At 38.2% G+C, this 22,592-nt stretch overlaps 1 protein-coding gene and 1 long non-coding RNA gene across 6 annotated transcripts in view; both read left to right on the top strand.

Moving 5' to 3' along the window:
* Positions 1-22,592, top strand: part of GADL1 (GAD like acidic amino acid decarboxylase 1) — a gene marked incomplete at its 5' end in the record, with an annotated part of 249,026 nt that overhangs the window by 5,663 nt on the left and 220,771 nt on the right. The gene's annotated exons all lie outside the window — the stretch shown is intronic.
* LOC116227125 (uncharacterized) lies at positions 601-17,942 on the top strand. 5 transcript variants are annotated; one of them, XR_004166488.2, is made up of 5 exons: positions 601-3,332; positions 7,444-7,498; positions 15,286-15,365; positions 15,501-15,674; positions 17,168-17,942. It is a non-coding gene; the product is annotated as an uncharacterized LOC116227125 (long non-coding RNA). The 5 variants fall into 5 exon arrangements; XR_016467709.1 differs by lacking the exon at positions 601-3,332 and adding an exon at positions 5,409-5,474; XR_004166487.2 differs by lacking the exon at positions 7,444-7,498 and having other exon boundaries at positions 1,526-3,332; positions 17,168-17,939.

The following is a 22,592-nucleotide window of genomic DNA, read 5'->3' on the forward strand; positions in this document are numbered from 1 at the left end:
CAGCGGTGACCAATTTATGGATTTATATGACTTGATTTTTTTGGCTGCTGCAATGGCATCAAGAGATTTGACCTCTTCAGAAGTGCAAAAAGTGCTGTGTTGCAGAAAGGTTACTAAGAGGACAGACGCGGACTGAAGATTATGTTCTGTGATATTTAATCTGTTGGTCTTCAGTTATTACTGCAGGAGTTTTTTCATCAATGACTGTAGCACTTGCATCCCAGATTTATTGTTATCCAGTTAAATTCATGACATGGGTTTTTTAAATTTTTTTATTTTTTTTTTTTTTTAATTATACATCTGCCTGGAACAATACATCTTAATGTTTAAAATCCTATCTCGAGGGAACTGATCTCACAATAATTGATCCCTACTGCTCAACTCCTTTTGCATTCCTTCTTTAACTACTTGTACTATTTTTCTAGATCTTAGGATACTGAAATCCCTATTGGTAGTTTCTGTTAGTTTTTAATATGTTCTCCCAGACTTCAAAACCGAGCTGGTTTTTCAGATTATTTTCATAGAAGACAATTTACAAATTTCAAAGGAAAGCAACCATGAATCTGAAGGGAAAAAAAAAAAAAAAAAGATGCTTTCTGTTTTGGCTGTATAAGTAGTGATGTTGCAAAAATGGAACCAGAGGACAAATTCTGCTGCCAAAGCACCCAAGTCTCTGTTCAAGTTGAGGACAACACTTTGTGCTCAGATTGTTCCTCTATATATGTTCCTATAACAAGCAATTCAAAGCATGGGTTATGTTACTTAAAGATATATCCATTACGATCTCCATCACTGGTCCCTTTGGATCAGGTTTAATGTTACAGTGAACTCCATTCCTTGCCAGTGCTCCAGCATGAGTTTGTCCAAGGCTTACAGTCCCTTTGGGGAGTACTGCACTGGTGCAGCCTACTGTTGACCACATCTCTTCAGAGGTATATCTGTACCTGCCTTACTCATGGACCACTTTAGGGTGCACTTGTTCCAGTGTGAACTTATCTGTGGGCCACAATCCCTTCAGGGATGTGCCAGCTTCAGCATCCACAGCCACAGATGCTTTGAGATGTACCTGCTATGGTGTAGACTTATCCCCAGTCACAGATACTTCGAAGCGTATGTGTTCCCTCATGGATTTATCCACAGCTCTCAGACCCTTTCACTCAGCTTCTCAATGCAGTTGCAGCCTGTCCAGTGCAGCAGCACAGGACCAGCAGCCATGCCTTGGCCATTACCAGATGCCACATACATGGCCAGGGAAATGTTCCCAGTCGCATTAGAATAAGACAAGAAGTAGAGCCCCCTGCAAGCACTAGACTAATATATATATTAAAGTGAGTGAACTCCATGGCAGGCACAGGAGCCTCTCAATTAGCAGCAGAACAACTATAAATCCAATCTAGCATGCTCCGATGAAGTCTGTTCTGGTCTTAAGCCCCTCAAGCCCCACATTAGGTACCAAAAAAAAAAGGCTGCGATGGTTTAATCCTGGTATGCAGAGAAGCCCCAGGCAGGCACTCACTCAGTCCTTCCATTGTGAGGGGAGGGAGAATTGGGAGGGTAAACCTGCAAACATGTGTGGTTTTAAGTGAAGGCAGTCTCAAGGGTAAAGGAAAAGCTGCATGTGCAAGCAAAGCAAAATAAAGAATTCATTCACTACTCCCTATCAGCAGGCAGATGTTTGGCTGTTTCCAGGAAAGCAGAGCTTCTTCATGCATAACGGTTACTTGGGAAGACAAATGCCATAACTCCAAACATCCCCCTCCTGTCTCTCTCCTCCTTTCATCCAGCTGGTATTGCTGAGCAAAGCATCACATGGTGTGAAATATCACTCTGGTCAGCTGGGGTCAGCTCTCCTGGCTGCGTCCCTTCCCAGGGCTTTGTGCACCCACAGCCTGCTCACAAGCAGGGTGGTGTGACAAACAGAAAAGACCTTGATGCTGTATGAGTGCTGGTCAGCAGTAACTAAATCATAACTGACTTCTCAGCACTGTTTTTCATCACAAACCCAAAATAATGCACCATAGTAGCTACCATGAAGAAAATTAACCCTATCCCAGCCAAAACCAGCACAGAAATATATGAAATCAAATCTTTTCTCCCATCCACTTTGAATGTGTCCTGATATTTCTTAGAACAGTGGAGTTTTAATGACGACTATTAGGAGCTGTTGCTGTAGCAGCAAAGAGGGTAGTTCAGACTTTGTTTTGGTTATCTTTATTACAATTTAAAGGAAAAAAATCAATCTCAATGTGATTGCATTGGGAAAAAACAAAGCTGTAAGTGTCGCAGGATCTTCCCCAGGCAGTCATTAAGGAAAAGAGGTGAAATCTGGGAACTATGTTACTGCATCTGACTACATTTCCATACTTTGTAGAAGCTGTCGTCTAAGAAAGCACCCCTGGTTTTCTGGTACATTAGCTTTGGCTGGCAGCTAAAATCCCACCCAGATGTTAACCCTCAGAGCAGAATGGGGGAAGAAAAGAGGAAAAATAGGAAGGAAAAAACTTAAGAGTGGAGGTAAAGACAGGGAGATTGCTTACCAATTACTGTCATGGGCAAAGCAGAGTTGACTCAGATTAAGAACTGCAAGGAACGTCTGTTCTGCCATGGAACTGCTCTTCCTCTGAGCTTGATGTTCCCTCTGCTGTTTGTAACTCATTCCCTTCTCTTCTCTCTAGCTGGTATTTTCTGCCCTTTCTCATATATATTTTCATTTCTTGGATATTCCTTCATAGATATGCCACCATCTTGACTGCTGGGCTCAGCTTTAGCTGGCATTTGGATGTACTGTGGAACTGATTGGAACCATCTGGGCCCAGCACAGGGCAGCCCCATGCTTCTTCCCACAGAAGCTGCCCCTGGAGTCTCCCATGACCAAAACCTCGCTGTGTACACCAAGCACTGGTTTCCAAGTCAAGCTGGGTAGGGAAGGCAAACCAGTCCATATTATGCATCTTGAAATCTTTTTGCTGATTCTCAAGAATTCTCTGCTCAAATTTCTTTTTAAAGACATACTATCCTTATTTGAAGAGCATCACATGTTTAACGTTATGCTCAAAAGTTGTAAGTATTTATGGATTCAGACCACTTTTTAAAGGAACTCATTTATTAGTATCAGGAATGTATGGGAACTGCTGAACCTCTGATTGACCACCTGAGGCGAGCACTGAGTCAGCCCTGGGAGCACAGGTGAAGGCAATTCTCCTGTGCTGCTGGAAGGGGTGGAGCCTGGCTGCACCTCTCCTAGACCCATTTAAGAGCTGACTATGATGGGGGGAAGGTTCTCTTTTGGAGATCATTCCTCTTGGAGTCTTCTCAGCAAGCCTAGGATAAAAGTAAGCTTTCTACCCATTCTTCTTTTGTGCAATAACCTGTTTAGTCAAACTCTCTTGTTTATTTCATAATTATAACATCTGTATATTCCTTGATTATACAGAGGCTAAGTTAAAAAATTTCTAAGTTAGAGGACTTCCCCCCCCCCCTTTTTTTTTTTTTTTTTTATCTTGACATACAAGATTCTTTAACTTGCTGAATTGTTTCTGCTTATATCTCCTTCATGTGACTTCCACTTCTGTCAGAGATACACTCCATGGTTTTTATTGCAGGCAGATGGTAAGATTTGTGTGGAAATCATAGGCAATTTTTATTGAGCTGTTAATTACTGACATTTGCGTTATTAGGCATGGTAATCTTTTCTTATTTCTGCAACAGTTACCCTTCTTCTGGAGAGAGAAGGAACGCGTATTAGTCTGTGACTTTCTTGTTTTCTTCTTCAATTCAAATTGTGTTAGATAACAACGAGGAGGAGGCTGTTCAAATGCTCTTTCAATGGTATTAAAGTAATTTTGTCAGGCTTGGGAAAACGCAGTGTCATTTTGTTGTAGTACCTCTGCTCTTCTGTGCCCTGTAGCTTAGTGTGCATTGTCCTAACCTGAACTGTCAAGTAAAAGTTTGATGTAGCTTCTTCTAAAGTGGTGGGAGAGAATTGCCATTAATACAGTCACTACTGGTTCTCATGGGCAGAATCTAGGAAAGCTGTGAATATTAAGTGCAAAGACTGACTATCTTTTACTTAATGCTCTGTTTTAGTTGGGATAGAAATATGCTTCCAAAGATCAGGCAGATCCTCCAGAGTATTATAAGTACTGTCTGTCAGCATAATACAATTATGTTTTGGAGTTCTATGGAGACTCCTAAAAATTCAGAAACACAAGGTCAAACCCTGAGTGCTTCTAGGTGTTCTCTCCCAAATCGTATTAATTCATGATGCAAGAAGTTGTCTCTATATCTGTCACATAGTAGAAAAATCAGAAGTACCACGGATCCTCAGTAGGATTAAAAAATGAAATATCAATATTTTAGTTCCTCTGTCTCCATATTCTATCATCTTTTTGTTCATACAGCCAATACCATGGCACCTAGGTTCTTGATAAGGGAACAGCCCTATTCAGCTTCCTAAGCACCAATGCAAGATAGGTCTGTAAGAAATATGTATAGGAAGCTTTCCTTTCCTTCAGAATGAGGGATATATTTATAATCATAACTTGTTCTACCCATCCTTGCCTGAGAAACGAATACCTCTCAATGCAGATTTTTAATGTGGTAATTAAGCATTCCTGCATTTTATCTTAAGTTCATTTTGGAAGCAGTGCTGTCATCATTCCTAACCATTGCTTTTTATTAACTGTTGGGAAGCCACCCTATTGCATATTGGGAGATTAACTGTAATTAGATTTCATCTCACTAAAACACTGCTATGTAAACCACTTCACCTCCTGTTTAATTGAGAAACTGAACGTGGAGAGATTTTATGTTAACAAGGAAAGAATGAATATTTAAATTGGCCAGAACAGTATTATGGCTCTTCTGGGCCTTTTAAGTACATAGTTATTGGCATTGCCTCCTTTCCTATGCTTATGTAGTCCTTATTTTCAGGTTGCCTGAAGCTTGAGAAATGCTCTGGAGTTATAAATAATACACTGGTAGCGAAGTTGAGATGTCAGGTGTTCAAAACAAGCCCATCAGCATATGTACATTGTGAACAAATAGCACTGTGTGTTTCTGCCTGCGTGTCTGGTCCGTTTTGAATCTGTGGAAAACATCCATTTCTTACGCTAAGCATATTTGTGGCAGAGCTTTTTCCCATTGCAGGGGTGGAGTTGTAGGATCCAGCTCCTTTGGTGGCAGCGTTGTTGTTTATAGATTTCAAAGCGTGATCTGTGGAGCTCCATCCTAGGTTTCTTTAAGGAGTTTGCAAAAGGAAGCCTTAAATCAATGACCTTAGATTGACTGTGGAAACCTCTTGAAGTACCTCTTCACCGGAAAACTCTTTGAGGTATAAACTTGAAAAGGAGGGAAAACAAGTATTTTGTTGCAGTGTTTATACTGTTGCTTTTCTGCAGGGTCATCTACTGTGAGCAAGGAGCTGCCCCAGTCCTGCCTGCTAGCAAATAGTTTACGCATTGACTCATAGAACTGTAAGGATGCTACAGTGTATTTTACCTTTTAGACGCTGTTTGTTTTGAATATCTGCCCCTAAAGCTGATAAAATCTAGATCTCCTAGGGTAACAATGCTGCAGACTGACAGCTACTTTTGTACATACACCATTAATATTAAATAGTCCTAAATTTCTTGCAGTTCAGCTGTGTTGCAGGGGTACCAACTGCTATACCTGAAGCAGAAGGGAAGAAAACAGGGGCAATAATTGTGGAGCACTTCAGTTCTAGAGAAACACAACCAGTGTTCTAAATCCTTAACTCTTATTCTGTGATTGTGGTGGAGGGAAGAGAAAATTGCCTGTACCTTAAGAAGCACATACCAAATTCTAATGAGTGGGAGCATTCTTGATGCTTAGCTACCTGGTTAATTTAGGCAACTTGCCTCTGGTAATACGGTTAAGCATTTCTTGCTGTGAGTTTTCACATTCTTTTGTTGGAGTTGCTTGGATTCTGACTGGGCTGAATCACTGATAGAAGACTGGGGCTATGAGAGGAGACAGTCTGTGGATTTTCCTGTTAAGGTTTCCATCTATGTGAGGTGAAGAGCTGGCAGAGCACACTTAGAGTGATCTGTTAGGCTTGTGTCTTTTATGTCACATTCTCTCAGGAAGCCAGAAGGATGACTATTAACTAGAAAGCTCTAGACATGTTTTAAATCTCACTTTTCTACGAAAAATTAACAGAAGAGCTGTGGTAAATAAATAAAAATACATTGCTGTGCTCTCTCTAGAGATCAGGTTGCTTTGATTGTTTGAAGCTTGATTGTATGTCTGGATATGATAAAGGAGATAGATTTGAGGATTCTGTCTAGCAGTGGCTGAGATGAGAATGTCCCTACAGATTTGGGATGATGGGAGGAAGGTTGCTTGCAGGTTGGGAATATTTTTGTAAGATCTGCTTTCATATTATCTCTTTTGGCATGTTTTACTTGAAATCTGTCACTTAAAATTTTTTGAAATATACAAGCCTCAAGTTGAGCGCTTAAGCTAAGTATTTCACTGTAAGCATGTGTAAGCCTCCATTAAAGTGCATAGAGCTAACTTTATGCTGAAATGTTTTGCTGGGTCAAGTCCCTAGGTAGTTCAATATAAATAAATATGCATCTTGAAATGAGCATTGTTCCCAGCTTTGGTGAAAGTATTTTTGCTTTCTATATGTATGTAAATCTTAGTATAAATCTCCATTGAATGCAGTTTTGATACAAATCTGCTCTTCAGCAAACCAGATACAGGAAGTGTACCACAAATATTCATCCCTCTCTTCCCCCCTTTCCCTAATTGCATTTGATCAGTGTATGATTGCTATATATTTGTGCTACTATTTTATTAAGAATTTATAAAATACTGTGCAGAAGATACTTCTCTTTTCAACAGCCTAAGGGCTGGATCTGTGCACTGTTCCATGCTGTTATATAAGGGAAGAAACAGTGCAAGACATCACCTGCCTTCCTACTCCAACCCAGCATAATGCCAGTCATTGTGCTAAGAAACTCTATTATCACTCTGTGAATAGGATTAAGCCACTGTTCTCAGTGAGAGTTATTCATAGTTTTGAAAGAATCAGCCCACAGAAGTGGATATCAGATTCTTATTTTTGGTGATGGGGGTGTATCTTGAGTGTGAGGAACCCAAAGTTCCTCAAAGCCTAGCTGGCTGTGCTCTGGAGTAACTAGTAGGGGTAACCTGTACATAGCCTGGTTGCTCTGTCTGGTCTATAGGAAAGACTATGTAGTTCCACAATGTGGCTTATCTATTCCTTATGGGAAGCAGAAAGCAATTGCTGGGACTGTAAGGGGTGAGTAGTGGGGTCATGCACTGCATTAGCTGCCAGTGTTTCTCAGGAAGGATTTGCATTTGGGCTCTCAAGAGCACCTTACTCTGCACACCTTGTTGAAGCTGGTGTCACTAACTCTAGCCCAATCTTCATTCATTTTCTTTCTTTTCTAGGTGCCCTGCATTCAGCCCAGAACAGCTTTCTTGTAGGGTAAAGGTGCAACTCAAGGTGACAATTAATTTTAGGCATTTCAATAATTATCCCAAGTTAGTCTGGGAAAAATCCAGGTTGCTTCAGGAATTCTCACTGGTATGATGAATCATTTATTGCTCTCACTTGATCTGTAGATTCACAGCTCAAATTGGGTTGTGACTTCACTATTTCACTTTGCTCTGGGCATACAGCAAGTTGTATTGGACCACAGTCAAATGTAAACACATCAGAAAGTATAATATTTAAAGCATGATACAGTGGTTGTGAAATGGTGCTTAAATTCTAAATCATTGATTTGCTTTTATTACAGTTTTAGAATCTTTAGTGAATCTCTCAGATTTCTTAACCTTAACATCTTCCAGAAGGTTAAGAGTTTTTGTAAGATGCTGTGTTTGTCAAGAAATGAGTTTTATTGTGTATATATATATATTTAAAAAGTCATTGATTATCTTCATATAGTGTATGAATCATAGAATTTACAGATAGGAGAAAGCTATTGGATTACATAGTTGATCTTCTCACCACTGCAAACTGGTTATCTACCATAAATTTTTCCAGTGCTTTATGAACTGGTGTTAAATATCTTTGCAAATAACAGAATTTTGACTAATTCCCTGGGGAAGCACTGAACACATTATTCAAAACTATCACATGATATTTTACTTTATATTTATCATGCATACATGTATAGATGGACGTGTGTAGATATATTCTAAAGGATAACATTTTATCTGATCTTTTCTGGGGTAGGTGGATAGAAAAATTGAAAGTATTTTCCAGTGCCATATGTACCCAAGCTCCCTAGCAAATGTAAAGGCTTTGCAATTCTCATACATATTTCTCTGTAGGAAGAGGCCCTCCTAATGAGAGAGAGAGAGAGCATGAGAGGATATACTGTTGAAAAAATTATTTCAAATACACCCTGATTAAGAAACAAACAAAAAAGCCACAAAAAGGTTCTCATCTTCCCGTGACCTCTCATCACAGCTATTTCATACACTGATAATTGCAGTAACAGGTAAACAAAAGAGTAAAAAAATTTGTAAATGATACCTCTTTATTTTAAATTAATTCCTATTTCTCTTTGCTGCTGTCATTAATAATTCTTGCAGCCAGCCACTGTGGATCTTTATAGCAATTCCTTCTGAACTAACAATGTTATCATTGAAACAAACTGCACAGTTCTTGTTCTTTTAATCTTGTTACATACTACAGATCAAGTAAAAAATACCATTATAGAAACATAAAATAACTAATGCTCACTTTCATTTTGTTTCAATCTAATGAATCTGTTACTGTGCTTGTTGGAAGATGCAACAGAAGCAATTTATTATGCTTTAAAGTACATTGTAGCACATCTATTTGCTCATGAATACAATTATTTACCATTTCTTTGAGTCACCTTAGATAATAATGATGGCTAACAGTGTAAGAGGGCACAGTGAGAGGATAATTAATAGTAATCTCAGAGACGAACACTGATCAGTTTAAATAAGGTCAAAACATTATTTGATAAAGCATTTAGATGAAACTAAAGCTAGTATTAGCTTTAATTTCAAAATAACAAGTGTACATAATATTTTAAGTATACTTTAATTCACTTTCTGAGTAGTTAGAATGTTGACTAATAAGGGACTTTCAGTATTTCTTTGCCATCCTCAAGTTCCTTAATTGTAACTTAAAGAAGTAACATGATTGTCTACATGGCTATTGATCTGTTTACGTCCTAACAAAAGGATTTTGGACTTCATCCCTTAATTACACAGTGTGTTCCTGATGTTTTTCCTCTATAATGATAAAGGCCTCAAGAAGGAGGAAGAGAGTTGCTCTCTTTCCTTCCCAAAAGCATTGTTTGGACTTATGCCCACCTTAGAATGCCAGTAAGTGCTTGGAGACTTGAAATAAGTTGGATGTTTCATAAAAATTATAGAATGGTTTGGGTTGGAAGGGACCTTTAAGACCATCTAGTTCCAATCCCAAAGGCCTCATTGCAGACTTTCAGTACTTTAAGGGAGCTTAGAAGTGGGATAGAGACCCTGCTATAGGCAGGGACACCTCCCTCTAGACCAGGTTGCTCAAATCCCCATCCAGCCTGGCCTTGAATGCTTCCAGGGAGGAGGGGGCATCCACAACCTCACTGGGCAATCTGTTCCAGCGTCTCACCACCCTCACAGTAAAGAGTTTCTTCCTAATATCTAGTCTAAATCTATCCTCTTCCAGTTAATAGCCATTTCCTCTCATCCTGATGCTATATGCCATCACAAAAATACCCTCCCCAGCTTTCCTGTGGAGCTACTTAATGTGCTGGAAGGCCAACCCTTGAGATTTGTCTACATTCTGTCCTAGTAAGGATGTTGGTTTTGTACTATAGGGTGCCTATGTGGATTTTTTTGCTTAATGAAAGTAAAAATGTATCCATAAGTAGTGCTTCCTATGGTAGGAACTTTTTCTGATTTTTACTTGTTAAGTTGCAGATTAAAATATGCAAATGAACAAATTTGTTGCCCAGGAAGTGAAAAATAGAAGTCCTCAAAATTTGTATGGGATTTTTGAGAAGAATCTCTTAGACTGAAGTCAGTTTCTTATGAGAGATCTTCCCACCAAAGCTTCAAATGACAGAAAATGTCATCTGTTTCCCTAGCTGGTAGTTTTATACTAAATTTTCATTAATCAGGCATGTCTAAATGGTAATTTCTAGAAAGTAAAATCTTATTTCCTTTAAGAATTAGTCTTTGTCTTTCTCCTGCTCTTTTCTTAAGCATTATTTAATTTTAAAGCTGATGAATATCTATTGTCATCTCTCATATTGTATGCCTACACTGCAATCTAACAATGTCGTGAGCTGTCTTTAAAACAGCTAGCCTAGGTGTCAGGCATAGTGCATCCAGCTAGGGGTCTGAAGCTCCATTTAGGCTTTAATAGTCTTTAGAGACTCATCCTGTTTTGGGATATACTTCTGAGTCCCCAAGCAAGTGAGTTAAAAGTCAGCTTATGTACATACAGGCTACACTGCCAAGTGGCATTTTAGAGTATTCCTCATTCTTGGTGATGTGTAAAGGATGATGAGTGTGCCCAGGTCCCTGAGGTCGAGAGAGTCCTGACTTATAAGTGGTCTGATGTGATTTTTTTCAGTTGGAAACCACAATGCTGGAGTTGCACCACTGTTTTGAGAGTTTGATTTCTCTCCACAAGAGGTGCAAAAATGAGCAAGTTCTGTCAGAGCAACTGATTTGGGCAAATCAAGCCTAACAGAGAATCTTATAACAGCCTTGAGCATTCAGCCTGATCTTCTAGTCATTTAGCATCAAAGCAATGAGGCAAACCAACGTCAATTTCATATAGCACTCACATCCTCCTTAGGTTACTTATCTGAGATTTATTTTGACAATACCCTTTTTAAGGTATATTTTTATTATCTTTGAAAGAAAAAACATACATTTTTCAAGCAGAATATAACAATATTAGTGTGCTGCCCTTCATTCAAGATTGTATTGGTTTTTTTTCTTTTCTTAGTGGTAGTAAAAATTTTATTTACCACTTTTGTAGTACCCCATGCATTGAAAAGAGCTTTGCTGCCAACAACTGGATAACTTCTGTAGGCTTGCTAGATACTGTGTATGTCTTAGAAATAAACTGAGACAGAAAAGCTTGAACACCCACCCTTTGAAAGTATCCAGAATTGTTGGTCTCCAAGTTCCCTACTGTCCAACTCCAATTTCCAGACCTTCTTGGCACATCTTCCTCTTTTGTTACCTTCAATGAGAGAATCAGTTTTTACTTCTGAAAACAGGAAGAAGCATGTCTGTGTTTAAGATGCTCATCTGTGCATTCTGTCCTTCAATCTCCAGCTGTTTCATACCGTACCCAATATATGCTCCATCCAGCATAAGAAAGATGTGGAGCAGTTGGAGGGAGCTGGGCTTGTTCAGCCTGGAGAAGAGAAAGCTCTGGGGAGGCCTCATTGCAGCCTTTCAGTACTTTAAGGGAGCTTAGAAATGGGAGAGAGACCAATTTTTTACGTTGTTTGATAGTGACAGGATGAGGGTGAATGGTTTTGAAGTAAAAGATATGTGATTTAGATTAGATGTTGGGGGAGAATTCTTCAAATTCTTCATTATGAGGGTGATGAGATAGGGGAACAGGTTTCCCAGAGAAGCTGTGGTGCCCCATCCCTGGAGGCACTCATAGCCAGGTTGGATGGGGTCCTGGGCAGTCTGATCTGGTGGGTAGCAGCCCTGCCCATGGCATGGGATTGGAACTGGATGGGTTTTAGGGTCCTTTCCAACCCAAACCATTCTGTAATTCTGTGATCTCATCCAATGTTGATCAAGGCAAAAACAAATGTCAAGTATGAGATGGGCTTTTGAATAAAGGTCTACTATAGATACAGATAGAAAAGGACAACACTTTCTTTTCTGAGCTTCAGTGTATTCTTTCAAAATCTATGAATTATCTACAGAATGATTTTGACTAATGTCTCTATCCTCCAATCCAAATCCTTTGCAGTGCATCTTAATAATATCATAATATTCCAATATTTTTGTAATAAAAGCTTTAAACATTGACTTTCATGGAGGAGAACTCTGTTCTCTTTTTAGTTTTCAAATGTGATTTGTAGTCAAAAGAGAGTTACTTAGCAAAGACAAGTTTAACTGCACAAACTCTTCTTGAAGGATAAAAAGTATTGAGGAGAAATTGTTTTCATTCTTATAGCAAAAGACCTTGATTTTTGAAAAGCCATATAAAAATGTCTCATTTGAAGAGTTCACACTTTTGACTAGCCTAAGAAAGCTTCAGAATTATTACTAAGTAGAATTTTTTTACTATAGGTTTGTATTGAATGCATTGCAACTACTACAAATACTTGAACAGCAGTAGCAAAAAACTTCTTTTTAACATTTTGCCACACTTAACAGCACTTTTTAGACATTTGGCAGAACTGTGCCCTTGGGAAGTGAAGGAAAAGGTGGAGAGGCTTGCCTATGTTCAGACATGATACTCAGGCATGTAAACCTGCAGAGATGAGATCTCTGAGCCTGTTTAATGATTTTTTACTGCTGAAAGGAAGATCTTAGCTTCTGCTCTCCTCTACTTCCTGTTCTGTCCTCCCTTACTTCTACTTCCATGGTCTAACTTCTTTTACAGGTGCTGGTGCTTGTTCTGCCACTCATGAGCTGATTCAGCTCATTAAGACAGCAGAAAGCAGGGTTGGGCTGTGGATATTTTGTTTGCATTTGTTTGTTTGGCTGGACCAGGCAGACTTTTGCTATTATATTCATATTGTATTTGTCATGGAGTTACCTGGACATACACATAACTAAAAGATAGTCATTGTCTTGGAAAACGTAGGATATTTTAGGAAGTCAGTAGAATTTCGTTGTGTTTAAGCTATTACTAGCTCAGGGCTCAGTACAAAAATAAATAAAAAAATATATAATTTCCAGTGGAAAAATAAAATCAGGATATTCTGATATATTCTGATAGGCAAAAACATACCAGAATCTCAGAACCATATGTACTGAAGTTCTGCAACACTTGTCACCCCAGAATAACAGAGAAGCAAGTCTTTTCATTCAAAGCTCTGCTTGGTGTTTATGATTTCACAGGCACTGGATAAGTCAAGGTTAAATTGGCTTCAAGTTTAAAGGTGACATGCTTTCTCCTCCTTAACCTCTCTGCTTTTAGCCTTGTTTTTTTCAGAGAGACTGCTTTCTCTACCTTGATAAATGCAACCTCTTCCCTTTTCTGTTTTCCTGTTGTCAGTTTTTCCTCTGTTCTTAAATAGGCAAGTTATATTTCCTTCTAAGTGAAAATGGCAATAGGTATAACATCAGGAATTATTAATCAAAATGCGGGCATTTTAAATTCATATTGGAGAATAGTAAAAGTGATAAGCTGAGCTCCACTGTAACTCTATCAGAACTTTAGTTTTCCTATTCACTTAGCAGTTCTAATAGCATTAATATTATTTCAGGTTGTAGTTAATGATGCTTATGAAAAAACATTGTTTCCTGGTACCAGGTTTCTTTTTTTTTAATTCATTCAAGTAAGAAGGATGCACACTAACAATCTTGATTTTTTTGAACTTGATCATTACTGAATCAACATGTACTCTATTTTTGCAGCTGTATGAAGATATCAGTAAAATATCTGAGAATAGTAAGTCTCCCCAGAGGCCGTAATTAGACATAACATCCTAGTAGGTGTGTTCAAATATTAAGAATATTGCTTAGCAGTGTAGTCTTTCCTGTGTGGAAACAGGATATTGAGCATCCATAAAGCAGAAAGATAAGTAATGCCATTTGTCTCCTTGCTTTTCTAGTAGCGTGCAAGAAATAGACTGGGTAGAAGTTGACAACCATGGATTATATAAATTAGAGAAAAAAGGAGAGTTATCAGTTTTTTGTTCTTTTTGCCTCCAGCAGTTGAACTTGGGATGAAAAAAAAAAAATTGAACTTATTTATCAATGTGTCAATAAGTTGCATGTCTTCCTTCATACCTTAACCTTGGCCTGAATGTCATCCAAAATGATCAGTTTTCTAAAATCTGTGGTATAAGACTAGCTGTGCAACAGTTCCAGACCAAGCAGTTGTCAATGTGAAAAGTACAGAACAAACTTCACTTAGGCTCTGTCACAATGCAGAGCTTTAAGAGAGCCTGTTCCTAAACTGTGTCCTTCAGTGTGCAGATCCAGAGTCAGCACGATCACTTACTGTTGCCTTTGCAGATGAACAAGCTGTTTTGCAACTGTTTTTAAAAATGTTTTGCTGCCATTAACTTAGCATTCACTTTTTTTTTTGTTGGGATTTTCTAATTTCAGAACTTGAGGTTTATCTACACAGTTCAATTCATGAAAATTAATGTGAGTCAACGAAAGATACGGCTTAGAAATAGATCAGTTAAACATCATTAAAACCCCCAAGGGCCTTCTTATCCAGAATTCAAGTGGTCCTAATTTAATTTAATTTACTTCTACACTGAAGTTAGATCATTCAAATGTAATTCTAAAGGAGAACATGCACATTAGGGTTTAATGCAGTTTTACAGCTTCTCTTTAAAGTAACATTTTTAGTTAATTCACTTCCTGATTGTCTCCATATAAATAAATCCCTAATCCCACAAGTGTTTTCAGTTCTGGCTAATCCTTGACACTTCTTAATAAGGGACTGCATAATCCAGATAGCGTCTCTACCAATTGCTGAGCTGGAAAATATCCAATTTCCAGAGTCTGCTGCATCTGTTAGGGCTTTGTCCCTGACTGTTCAGGTTTACCAGCAAACTATAGGGCAATTGTAAGACAGGCTAAGATCCATAGGTTTTTGTTTCTCAAATCAATTAGCTGATACTAATACAATCAGACTCTCATCTATTAACTGAGCTGAAAAGCTTTTAAGCTGATCTGCAGGGGATATCTTTAGCATCTTCATCCAAACATTCCCTTGGGGTAAACCATTTTCAGCTGAATGTCATGCGTGAGAGGATGCTTGAACCCTGCTATAATGATGAGGTATGATTATTGGATGCAGAACTTGAGAAGTCTACATAGGGGAGGAGATTTAAATTCCATAACAGATTTCTTAGATGTCAGTGAGTAAAGTCTGCCTAGAGGAGGTATTGGATGTGTGTATATCTCAGCAGGCAGCTCAGTACCTTGTATTTAGGTAACTTTAGGTGCTTCAAGTGGATTCTGCTATTATTTATTTCTGCAAGGGATCCTATTGCTGATGGGAAAGGTTACTATTTGAGCTGTGGTAGTAAAACAAATATAAACTGTTACACATTTGTTTCCTTTGCTTTTAAGGGGAACCATGAAGTAAAGACACTGCAATGAAGTACAGATGCAGGTTGTGATGACACCATGGAAGTGCAGTGGCCCTTGTGGTATGTAGAGATGTGAATTTAGCCTTGTGACAAAACTGAGTAACCCTGTCATATGTGGGTACTTAGTCATTTGAATTTAGGAGTCAGAAGTAATGAAGTGTGTTGAAACACATCTTTTTTTTTTTTTTTCAATAGTATAAAAGTGGCCACGGAAACTGAGCTGTTAACCATGCTAGCCTTATGAGCTGTAAGGGTCAAAACAAACTTTTAAGCTCAATTGCTTCAATTGCCATCACTATATTGATCAGATACTCACCAGCTACAGTGGGAGTGAGGACGCATGTCTCACTATGTTAAGCTAATCTAGAGGTAAGTCCCATTGTAATGACTTTTTACTGAACATCAAATATTTTTTCTTTATATCTGTATACAGACTTAAAACTTGGTATGGTAAATCCAACATTTGACTTTGGAAACCTACAGGAAAGAGCAACTTGAATTATACATCTGGGTTAGAATACTCTGAGAAATTTTGGTGGTCTAGCTTTGCTCCTGCTGACTTCATGCAAGTGGTTATTCATGATCATTTCACTAAAATTTTAAGGAGAAGCAGGTGTTTCTGTAGTGACATATGGTTGTCAGAAAACCATGAAGCCAGTATAAGCTCCAAGTTGTGGCTACTGGCAAGTTCAATAGAAATATATGCTTGCAGCTAAGCCAGAAGACAGGTTTACTGCGACATGACCTGGCAGTGTGCAGGACTACAGCCACATATCCTCCTGAAACAGGAGTACAGGCATCTTTGGGGAGGGCAAGGGAAAGACTTTTGAAAGGCTGCTGCTAATTATATTTCCTATATTAGATTTCTCATGAAAGAAAACAATACCAGTGGTTAGCTACCTACTACCCTTGTTCTGAATGTACAGAAGTGTTATGGTATCATTATCACTTCTTCCTTCACGTTTTCCAAAGAGTTTTCTTATCTGTGTATTATATGTAGGTCACTCTCAAAGTAATGCCTCCTGTTTATTTCTGTGGAAACTACAGCAGATGCAAGGAACACAATAACACTATTTGATGGAGCAAATTATCATTTACAAAATGCTATTTTTCAACATTGTCATTATCATTAGCTATGCATTTTCACCAGTGATGAACAAGAGCATGAATGCCACACTTGTAAAAAATCTGCACCAGTAGAAAGTGACCTGCTGCCTCACAGCTGCTATGACAGCGTTGTTGCTAGGAGAACATTGCCCATGCAGTCCAACTTTCACTGTGCTCACATCCACTGTTTGGTCTCCATAAACATTCACAAGTGTTGATGAATGTCAGTGGGTTCCATTTCTTCCATATGGAGGAATTCAATTCCACACCTCTGCTTCATCTGCACTTTCCTTAGAGATGCCATTCTGTCAGACTGCCCCTTTGCTGCCATCTGTCACACACCAACAACATGCAGTGGAATATTGGTGGGAAGGTTTAACCTCTACTGCTGTACTACCAATGCCTGCCTCTGACAGAGGGGGCCAAGATCATAAAATAAGAGATTACTTTCAGAGCATCCCTTGTAAGAGGCCCCCAACCTTTACCTTCTGAGCTCTGATAATTCATAGCCTGGGGCGGTTTGGTTGGAGAATGAGAAGCCATTGAATAAATAAAATGCTGAAATTTCACTCTCCATGGGGATTACGACTTTCATTAGCCTCAGTGAAAACCACATTTCACTAAATTTAGAGCTGCAGCAGAGCTCAATACAGATAATGTATTTAATGTATGCCCTGGGCAGTGAAGTTGAAACTATTTTCAACTAATTTTCTTCAGTGTAAGTTTCCTGATAACTTAGGTCTTTTTTTTCTCAGAACAGCGAGTGATACTTTTCCACAGCAGCCAACATCTTCCATGACAAATCTGTATCATCACTTTATCCTGCCATGTTTTCTCCCTGCCTGGTAATATAGTGTCACAGTATGATAGTGCATGCAAAGATATGATTTTTCCAAGTCATGTTGAATACTGTTAAAAAATGTAGAGACTTTTCATTTTTTTCCACATGCATCTTAACTTTACCAAACTAAGAACAGTTTGGGTTTGATGGGAAGGCAATAAAATCAGATATATTCTCCTTAGAAAAATGAAAATGTTTAGGTGTTGTGTATTTACAGAAGACAACAGAAGTGTACAAATAAGACATGAACTGAGGATTCAAAACACAAAGCAATTTTTAAAATTAGAAAAAGTTTGTTTTCTTCATAGCATTGTTAACTGCGGAAGTATGACACTGCATTACTCTGTATTGTGGGTATGGAGTAGGTACTTTTGACATCCATGTATTCAAATTTCTGTTCTGAATTTTGACTATTAAGTCAAAATTTTGATGTTTAAGCTCAACTGTGTAATTTATGTTTTTCAATAGCTAAGGTGATGTGACTTCATGGTCCGTGGCCAGGACTTGTTGATGTTAATGGCCAAGCAATTGTGAAAGTAAATATATGCTTATTTGAATGCTTATTTCTGCTCTGGAAAAATTTATTTTTAGCAATGTGTTTTAGGCTTCTTCCTGCTTAAATATGCAGTTTTTGTCAGATAAGCTTTTTCTTATATATTTTATTCAGTTTCTTGATGTGGTAGCATATTTAAGAATTTGATTAGGAATAGACTTGATTCTTAAATACAGAAGAGTTTGTGTTATTACAAAGAGGATGGTGAAATTTCCCATCAGCACAAGATGGCCACTTTATCTATCTTTATTCTAATTTAGAACAACTGTAAATGATTGCACAGGAACAAGGCATACATATCTGGCATCTGGCCGGATACATTTTTTAATCTGGTGATAGGATTGGTAACTAGTGATAGAATTAGAATCTGATGAGTATATTGCTGTTTTTATTGTTATTTGCTACATTGTACATGGCTAGATAGTAACTAAGAACTTCAAGCCTCTTGCACACTATTTTTCTGAAAGTACTATTTGATAGAAAGATTTCTAGCAAAATCATGTGTTTCTTAACAGGGACTTGTGCCTCTTTCTATTGATAGAAATGCAAATTGCAATTCTTCCCACATTACTGAACAAGTGGGAATAATGCACGGAATGGAGTTTTACTTTGGAAAAGATGAACCAATCCACTGTATCTTCCTTTCTTGGAATTGATTTTCCAAAGCTCAAAAGTGGCTAGAATTACAGATCTTAGGAAAAAATGTTTTTGTCATTGTTTTTCATTAAGTAGTGTGATTATCTGGGCATTGTAATGCTAAGATCATCCCTACTACCTCCTTCAGCTTTTTTTTTGGGGGGGGGGGGAGGGGTGAGGAAATAATAATCAAGAAATTCAATTATACTAGAAAAGTTCCTGCAAACATATTGTCATAGAAACTACATATGGAAGTGTATGGTCAAGTAAGGAATTAGATGATACAGATAAGCACTAACAGTTCCTTTTTCATAAATTCTGTTATTTATGGTTCATAGGAATTTTGCTCCAAATAACCGATAACTGGGATGCTACATTCATTTAAAATTCTGCTTGAATTTATACAGGGGAATTTTAATGTCATGGAGTCTGACTCTAGGGATGATGAATGGTTCTCTAGAAAAAGTAGATCTTCTGGGCTGACAGATGCAGTCACTGTTTCCATGAGGCTTAACCACTGAAGAGTGCAGTCTCACTGTTGGGAATAGTTTGTCTTTGAAAGTTTATTAAAGGTGTAGATTTAGTGGTTGAAACAATGTTTTTAGATAACTGCTGGAACTAAACCTGTGCAGAGCTTCATGTGATGGATTATAGATTCCATTAGTGATGGATACAAAGTGAAGTTTTTGCTTAAAGGATTTTGGAAGAGTAACACTCTCTACTGTACAGTTCACTAAAACAGTTTCTTGCATTCCTTGATCTCTCCAGAAGGATGATGACACACAGGGAAGAAATATACTTCTTTATTTAGGCAGGTAAATCTCAACACTTTCATCTAGATAGGAGCTAAGTAGAGCATTTTCTCAAGCGAATTCAGGAAAAGCAAATCCCAGTATGTAGTGCAGAGAATTGTTGTCTACTAAATTTCCTACTAGCTTCAATTAATTTCTTCTTTATTTAGTCCCTAGATAGAAGTGAAATGTTACTCATTCTGCAACGGCTGTCACATTCTTCTCAAGGACTAACTTTGTAGTGAAGTAGAGTGCTGTCATATTTCTGGTCTACCTCTCAAAGTAGCTGACAGTATTCATAATGTTAATGAACCACCTTCCCCACTGAATCTCAGCCCTCCCAAGTTTGTGCACTTTTCCACATTCTGTTCTATCAAACTCTACTTCTTCCAAGTTTTTCCTGGCCTAATTTTCCCTCACCATTTCCTTCTACTCAGACTGCTTACCTTTATCTCATTTCATAATTCTATATGACACACAGCTTCCTCCAAGTATGAATTTGTAAGGATGAAGATGTAAGAGATACGTGTCTTAAGCAATGACAGAAAGTGCCCACTTTCTTTCTCTTCTGGTGTTTCATCAGTCATCTCCATTTGATAATGTTTTGGTTTTGAATTCCCTGGCTGAGAGGAACCATAGAACACTTTTTGTACTTAAGTGCTGGGAGATCCAGGTACATCCAAAGCTCTTTAGAAGGAGCCAAGTGTTATTAGTATTAGTAGAAATAATTTAATTGTTCTTTTTCAAAAATAGCACTCATTCTTTTTTTGTAATGCACTTTGTTGTGCCTCGAAGGAAAGAGCCAGTACCTTCTTTCTTAGGAAGACAACTTAAAGAGTTGTTTTCAGTTTTTCTCCACCAAATGGAGCTGACTATAAAATAGTATATTTTCTCTCTGTAATAGATATATTTTCTATTATTAGTCCATCACAGCAGAGCCTGTCTATTACTTGGTGTGACACTGCTAATATTGTGGCACTCTTGCTCCACTGATCCCCTGAGACAGATACCTCTTGTTTACAGTATTAACTTGAATAAAGGAGAGGCTCCTTAGCATGGTGTCTTAAGGATAATGATGACCAGAAGACTTCTGCTTCAAAAGCTTTTTCTTTTGCCAGCTTTCCCAGTGTTCTTTATTCAACCATTTTATGTATCTATTTAATAAAATAAAGACAAATGGAGATGACAGCTATTGCAAGGACACAGTGACAACATAAGGTTATTGTTTCCAGAATGCAAACAAGAAATGGAAATGCAAGGAGGATTAGTCTCTCTCTAAGTGCTGTACTCTTTTTTTTGATAATACTGCTAACTTTGTTATTCTGAAGTGAAAATATGAGTGAAGCATGCAGGAGCTTATTTTAATCTTCAATGTTTTTCATTCAACCAAAAAAAGAGGGCAACAAAAACATAAAACTATTGGGATATTTGACCTTACTTTTGTGAAACCAGTGCATCAGTCTAGTTTGATTGCGGTGGCTGCAATTCTCAGTAAGTTTTCAAGATGTCTGCCAGAGATTTTTGAAACTTTACTCTTCCTGTGCTTCATCCTTGAAAACAGTTGTTCATGAATGTGTGTGCAGCCAAAATGTGATGTAATGAGTGAGGCATATTTGTGAGGTGAGGGGTGTTTCTCTCTGTTCAGAGAGGGCTTATAAAAACCCAGTAGTCATGATCATTTTTCTTCCTGTTGAATATCTGATTGCAACTCTAAGATTTCATTTGAAAATTCTTGGGTGATACATTTATGTGAACTGAAAATAGAATTGCAAATATACAAAAATAATTGATTTTTTGGTGAGATCTTTTTCAGTGATCTTGAAACCTGTTCTCAAATTCCTTTATCAAAACACAAAGTATGGCTGCATATCTTTTGCTGTTCACTCAACCGTGTTTAGCCAGTGTATCACAATATATACAATTATTTGCCATAACTGAGTTGGCATAGCACCTCCGGGGTCCCAGTTTCAGTGCGGGCAGTGCCTGCTACCAGTGGCTGTTGTGGGTGATGGGTGTGCTCCAGGGGCTGGGCTGGGGCACTCTGACCCCATCAGTGTTAATAGTGTCTTGTGGTACGCACATTGTATGTGAGCTTGTTGGCCCACAGATGATTTGAAACCTGAAACTACTAGTTTTCCTTGAGCTGGACCTTGAGCTGGGATATCCTGCCTGGAATTGCAGAAGGGACCTTTCCTGAAGAACTTCAAGCCATCTCGTTTTGCTGACTTTCATGATATGCTGCTGAGGGCAAATTGGTCATAACATTCTGCAGTGCATCCATATAGTGAGCAAGCATAACTTAGCCCACATGCTTTTGAATGCACACAATCTGGTTTGCTGTAGAGCTGAACCTTGAATAGGCTACTGCAGGAAAATAGTGTGAAGAATTCAGCTTGAACCTGCACTTGAGGCAATTTCTATGTAGTTGCATATATCATAAAATCACAGACTGTCCTAAGTTGGCAGGGACCCATAAGGATCGAGTCTAAATCCTATATTATGTATACATATGTAGTAAACTCAGCTAGCCATTTGTGTGATACCAGTTTGTTCATAATTTATTGTTAGCACCAGGCTAGAAGTGAAAGTCATTTTGAAGTTCATAGTTTCTGAAGCATTAGGACTCCTCATGCCATATACTTTTTCTGCATTCCATTTTATTCTGTTCAGTAATATTCCCATAGAATGGCTCGTATTAAAAGACCTTAAAGATCATCTAGTTTCAATTCCTCTGCTTATGGACAGGGCTGCCACCCACGAGATCAGGTTGCTTAAAGCTTGCCTGGCCTCAAACACCTCCAGGGATGGGGCTTCCACAACCTCTCTGGGTGGCCTGTGCCAGTGCCTCACCATCCTCTGAGTAAAGAATTTCTTTCTAACATCTTATTTAAATCTCTCCTTTAGTTTAAAAATGATCCCCTTGTCCTATTGCCATCAGACCATGTAAAAGGTTGGTCTTCCTCCTGTTCATAAACTCCCTTTAAGTACTGGAAGGCTGCAGTGAAGTCTCCCTGGAGCTTTCTCTTCTGCAGTCTGAACAACCCTATCTGTCTTGGCTTTTCTTTGCAGGAGATATGATCCAATTCTCTCCTGCAATATTATGTTCTGTACCTTTGCTCTTCTCTCTGTGTTCAACAGCAGTAATGTTAGAAACTGACTTCCAGAACCTCTTATTTTAAAAAGCACTGTTTATTATAAATGACTACCTCATTTATAATTTAGAAATTAATTTTCCAGTAGTGTTATGAACATGCCAATAGACAAATAGAAGGTCTACCTGTAGAGCTGATGGAAGCCAATAAGAATTTTCTGACTAACTGAATTTATATGCATGTTGATAATAGTTTTGTGACATGGCC

The sequence above is a fragment of the Phasianus colchicus genome, chromosome 6 (genome assembly GCF_987193195.1).
Source record: "Phasianus colchicus chromosome 6, bPhaCol1.hap1.1, whole genome shotgun sequence".
Classification (NCBI taxonomy): domain Eukaryota; kingdom Metazoa; phylum Chordata; class Aves; order Galliformes; family Phasianidae; genus Phasianus; species Phasianus colchicus.